Raw genomic sequence first — 6,163 nt, 5'->3', positions numbered from 1 at the left:
TTCTTAAGTTGGGGCTCTTTTATCTTCCTGCCGGGTGCGTTAATATGCATCCAAGTTCACCGTGGGACTAGTTCCCTGCCTTGCAGGGACTGCTGAGACCACGTACGGTCACCCATGCCTTCTCCCTGCGCCCTCAGAGCCTGGAGCCTGGAACTCTGCACCACCCCGCTCCGCACCACTCGGCGCCGGAACTGCTGGGCGATGGGTTAGGCAATCACACCTGCCTTGAATCTTGGACCGTGGAGGGAGCCAGCACTGCTGAGGGCCTGCTAAGTGCCCAGCACCCCCTCGGCTCTTTGCCCACGTGACCTCATTTAATCTCCAGGAGCCTTTCCAGCGGGTGTCACCCCACCTCCAGGCTCGGAGTGGAGAAGGACATGCCCGGGCCACATGGAGGGCAATTGGGTCTCTTGACTGGTGACGGCTGACAGTCCCCACTGCCTCTGTGCCCCTTGCATAAAACCCACACACTCGAAAGCTGTATCTACGAGTCTGCTTCTTTTTTTATTATATTAACTAGTTTGTTGTGTAGTTTTAGACCTCATATATGAATATCACACAGCATTTGCCTTTCTCTGTCTGACGTGTCATTTAGTCTAACGCCCTCCAAGTCCATCCACGTTGCTGCAAATGGCAAGATTTTTTTTCTTTTTTATGATTTAGTAGTATTCCATTGTGTATGTGTGTGTGTATGTGTGTATCTCACAGCTTCTTTATCCATTCATCTGTTGATGGACATTTAGGCTGCTTCTATACCTTGGTGATTGAAAATAATGCTGCTGTGAACATCAGGGTGCATGTATCTTTTCAGAGGAGTGGTTTGGTTTTCTCGGACATATATCCAGATGTGAAATTGCTGGGTCAGATGATAGTTCCAATTTTAGTATATTGAGAACCTCCATACTATTTTCCAAAGTGGCTGCATCATCAATTTCCATTCCCACCAACAGTGTACGTGGGTTCTCTTTTCTTCACATTCTTGCCAACATGAACTGGAAGTATTAATATTGTTAAAGATTCAATACAACCCCTAACAAAATACTAATGACATTTTTTGCAGAACTAGGGCAAATCATTTTAAAATGTGTACTAAAACACAAAAGACCCTAAATAACCAAAGTAATTTTGAGAAAGAACAGAGCTGGAGGAATCACTCATCCTGACTTCAGACTATACTACAAAGCTAGTCATTAAAATAGTACGGTGCTGGCGGAAAAACTGGCAATGGAACAGACTAGAGAGCCCAGAAATAAACCCATGCACTTACGGTCGATTAATCTAGGATGAAGGGAGCAAGAATATACAATGGAGAAAAGACAGTCTCTTCGGTAAGTGGTGCTAGGAAAACTGGACAGCCATATGTACAAGAATTATACACACCCATTCTACTATACCATACACAAAACTCAAAATGGATCAAAGACCTAAATGTAAGACAAGAAACCATAAAACTCCTAGAGGAAAACATAGGCAGGACATTCTTTGAAAGAAATTGTAGCAGTACTTTTTGGGATCTGTCTCCTAAAGCAAAGGAAATAATAGCAAATATAAACAAATGGGACCTAATTAAACTTGAAAGCTTTTGCCCGGCAAAGGCCACCATTGACAAATGAAAAGGCAAACCACTGAATGAGAAAAATGTTTGCAAATGATAAAGGAGTCAATATCCAACTTATCTAAACAGCTCCTATAACTCAACATAAAAAAACCCCAATTTAAAAATGGGTTGAAGAATTGAATATACATTTTTTCAAAGAGGAAATGGCCAATAGGCACATGAGAAGATGCTCAACATAATCAGGGAAATGCAAATCAAAAGCATGCTGAGGTCTCACCTCATACCTTCCAGAATGGCTATCATCGAAAAGAACACAAATTACAAATGTTGGCAAGGGTGTGGATCCCTGCCTTTCTGAAGCTCACCCTAGAGAGCAGGAGAGCGAGGTCAATCAAACACTGCATGATAAATGTGCAAAGGGTTTGGTGCTGGGAGGAGAGTGCAGGCAGACCCAAGCGCACCCTCCAGCCCAGCCGGCTTGGGCTTGGGGTCCAGGGAGCTTGTGGAGGAAGGGACCCTCGAGGGGTGAGCAGTGGCTACCTGGAGGGAGGAGACAGCCTTCCCTACAGAGGAGCAGCAGGCACGGGCCTTGGAGGATGGTCAGGCCCTGCTCCTCGTGCTGCGAGGTCGCAGGATAGATATGGGAACCCCTGAGGGGGTCAGAGCCACTCTGCTGGGGGAGCAGGGGGAAGCCGAGGCATCCAGGGCAGAAGGAAACAGCACAGATGGGTTCTGGCAGAAGAAGACAGGGGAGTCTGAGGAGAGCCTGAGCAGGAAGGGGGAAACGGGTGTGCCAGGCCAAGCGAGACCCAGTACACGGGTCCTGGAGGCTGGAAAGGTTCTGATCTCTGTGGGGAGCAGAGTGGCTCCTGGGGCAGAGCTGGAAAGGCCAAGGGCAGCCTGGGCTCAGGAGGAAAGAGGCAAATTTAAAGAGCATGATGCACACCTCAAGCTGAGTCGTTCTCTCCTGTTCAGCCCTGAGACTGCTGCACGCGCGTGCTAAGTCGCTTCAGTCGTGTCCGACTCTCTGCAACCCCATGGACTGTAGCCTCCCAGGTTTGTTTGCCCATGGGATTCTCCAGGCAAGAATGCTAGAGTGGATTGCCATGCCCTCCTCCAGGGATTTTCCTGAACCAGGGATCAAACCCACGTCTCTTATATCTCTTGCATTGGCATGTGGGTTATTTACTGCTAGCATCACCTGGGAAACCCAGCCCTGAGGCTAATCCGACTCAATCTCTTTGCCCTGGAGAGGGGCGGGATCCTCGCCTCTGTAGGAGAGTTCACCCCCTGCCCGGCAAGTTGTGCTGGAATCTGGCCTAAGTCACCCAAAACATCAGGAAGCACTCGATGCACAGGGAGGCCTGGGCTGGGGGGCCCCCAGAGGCCGACTCACCCTCCAAGCAGGCTGGGGTGGACTGGCCACTCCGTGTTAAGCTTGTCTCTTCCAGGTTTCACTCAAATAACCTTTGCCACACAGCATGCATTTCAGACTCTGACGAATTGAGTAAACATTAGAATTTCGCAGGTGCATCCTGGAGCAGCCTTGATCGCAGGCATTTTGCTCTCAGACTTACACTTCTACCTGGACTTCCTCCCAAGGCCTCCCTATGGAAACTGACCTCTTCTGGACGACCCACTCCCAGAGAAACCACTTGACTGGGAAGCCTTTAACTTCCCACCTACTGTGCTAGTGGGCCCTCTTTTGCTGTCTGTTCTCTTCATTTGTTTTCTCTTGGGAAAAATACACTTACTAACGTATATTAGTAAGGAAAGTTGTACTAACGCCCCCACCCATCTCTTCCAAATCAAGGTAACTGTTTTCAGCTCTGCGCGTTGTTTTTAGTTTTATTTTTTAAGATATCGATTGCTCGAGTTAGCTGTCCAGGTCTTAGTTGGGACACACTGGTCTTCAGTCTTCATTTTGGCATGTGATTCTTTTAGTTGTGGCATGTGGGATCCAGTTCCCTGGCCAGAGCTTGAACCCTGGCCTGCTGATTTGGGAGGTGGAGCCTTAGCCACTGGACCGTGAGCGAAGTCCTGCACATCACCTTTTAGGACTCATGAAGAGGCAGACCTGAAACTCAGAGGCAGAAACTCTCTGAGCTTCAGTTTCCACCTGGTGACCTGTTCATTCAGTCAGTCTCAAACACACCCTCCAAGCGCCACGCCCGCAATGTCTGAGCACAGGTGACCGGGCTGAGGAGGGAGGCCTGTGAGAGCCTGGGAGGTGGAGGGGGCCGCTGTCCCTGGGAGCATCCACATGGCAGCCATGAGGGCCTTTGCCAAGGCCAGTGTGAGTTCTCCAGGGAAGAGACGGGAGTCCAGCAGGTGCCCATGTCTCTAGTCCTTGGAAGGCTTGGTCGGTGCCAAGCGCTTGGGACAAAAACAGGGGTCCAGGGAACAGCCCGTAATTCTATGCATTGGCGTAGGGACCCTGGAGATCTGGGACAGCATAAAATCAGAAAACATAATAAAACCGTAAAACTTCAGCCAAGCAGATTATGAAACTCAGTGCAGAAGAATGGCGTGTCCTTTTGAAGAGTAGTAGGAACTTGCTTATTCAGCCCTTGGTTTTGTTGTTTAGTTGTTAAGCCATGTCCAACTCTTTGTGACCCCATGGACTGGAGCCCACCATGCCCCTCTGTCCACGGGGTTTCCCAGGCAAGAATACTGGAGCGGGTTGCCATTTCCTCCTCCAGGGCATCTCCCCACCCAGGGATCAAACCCACATCTCCTGCATTAGCAGGCAGATTCTTTGCCACTGCTAGGGAAGCCTATGACCCTCACCTCTCCATACCTAATATTTAACACAGTGCCTGCAACGTGGGAGGAGTGGTGATGGCTTCTTCAAGGACAGGGAGGGAGGGTGGGGAAGGGAAGGCAGTGAGAAAGGAGGGCGACGTTACGCATGCCGGCGGGCTTCTGGGGAACCCAGGACCCTTCAGGCTCCATGGCGGCTATGTCCCACTGGTCTCCTGGACTTGTCAGGAAGCGTGTCCTTTGGGTAAGTTGATTTCTATCACTATAAACAGACCAGTTTTTCCAGCTCTGGGTCTTAAAAAAAAGAAAGGAAGGGCTTTGGCTGCCCCACTTCTTGGTCCATGACTCAGAAGAGCAGAGCTCTTTAAGGAAGGGAGGGGAGCTGCCAGTGCTTCACCTGGGTGATCGAGATGGAGGCTCCAGAGAGCTGCACCCGGAGGTTTGCAGGACACAGCCTGGCTGCCCAGGGTGGATAGCAGCTCAGCCCCTAGGAGGAGGCCGCAGCTCAGCTCTTTGAGGGCAGCAGGCCTGACTGTGGGGGGCTACCATTGCACCGCGGGAGGTGTTTCAGACCCCGTAGCCTCACAGGCCCACCCCTCCTAGACAAAAGACTTTCTAGACCTCATCCATTTCCCAACCCTCAGGCCCCTAGCCCCATCACCCCTTGGGTCCGTCATCTCCTATAAATCCCGTAAACATCAGAGGAACCAGAATCCTGGGATTACCAGATCCTCTGGGGCAAGATGTCGCCTCCCCAGCTTCCCTCTCCCCACCTCTGGTTAGTTGATGGGAAGGAGCAACTCTATGCGAAACCCATTCTCAAGAAGGCCTGTGACTATAGCCACTCAGCACGAGACAAAGGGCTGTGTCTGCACTGTGGGATGCCATGCCGTCTGTGCTGGAGAAGGACGCCAGACATCCATGTGCAGACTGAGGAGCGTGGCCAGGAAAGCCCATCATTTGGAGATGAAGTGGGGACGCTGCCAGCCAGCACCCTGGGCGCAATCTTCTTTTAAGAAAATATCAATTTGCAAATATGTAGATAAATGATTCCCTGGTAGGACAGAAGCCACACTTTTCACAGTAGATCCCTCTGGGGACAAGATTGATGGGTAAGGGAATGGGGAGGCTGAGGGGAGGAGAGAGATGTCAGTTTTTCATGAATAGTGGACACAGAACAGGTGACTTCCAAAGTGGCACAGTGGTAAAGAATCCGCCTGCAATGCAGGAGACCTGGGTTCCATCCGTAGGTTGGGAAGATCCCCTGGAGGAGGAAATGGCAGCCCACTCAAGTATTCTTGCCTGGAGAATCCCATGGACAGAGGAGACTGGCAGACTATAGTCCATGGGGTCGCAAAGAGTCAGACATGACTGAGCATGCATACACGGACAAGGAACAGAGGGCTTGTTGTTGGAAATCCCATTCAGGAAAGCATCTTGGCTCCAGGTTGCTGACCTGGGGAGGCTCTGCATTCTGCCCCACCAGGAGCTGGTGACTGCAGCCCAGCCAGCTGGGGGCAGGAGACCTTGAACCTCAGAGCTCCCTACTTTTGGAAACGCAATCTTCCTTCTCTCTGCCCTCACATGGTCCCGCCCTCTAGCAGGAAGGCTAGAAGTGTGGCTAGGCAGAGACAGCTGCGCCTCTGAGGCTGTGGACAGGGAGCCGTGGAGTCCCCGCTGATGAACGGCTCTGCTCTCTGTTTGCCTGGGCTGGTGTGGCAGTCCCCTTGCCCCGGGTTTCCTTCCCGCCAAAAGGACCTGATCATTCACGTTACCATCCAGGAATCTGGTTGTTCTGAACTGTGGCCCCTGGCTCTCTCTTCTGCAGAGCATCTTCCACAA

Source organism: Capra hircus, chromosome 11 (genome assembly GCF_001704415.2).
Source record: "Capra hircus breed San Clemente chromosome 11, ASM170441v1, whole genome shotgun sequence".
In the NCBI taxonomy this organism is placed as follows: domain Eukaryota; kingdom Metazoa; phylum Chordata; class Mammalia; order Artiodactyla; family Bovidae; genus Capra; species Capra hircus.
The sequence above is the reverse complement of the archived record's forward strand: the minus strand, read 5'-3'. Positions refer to the sequence as shown.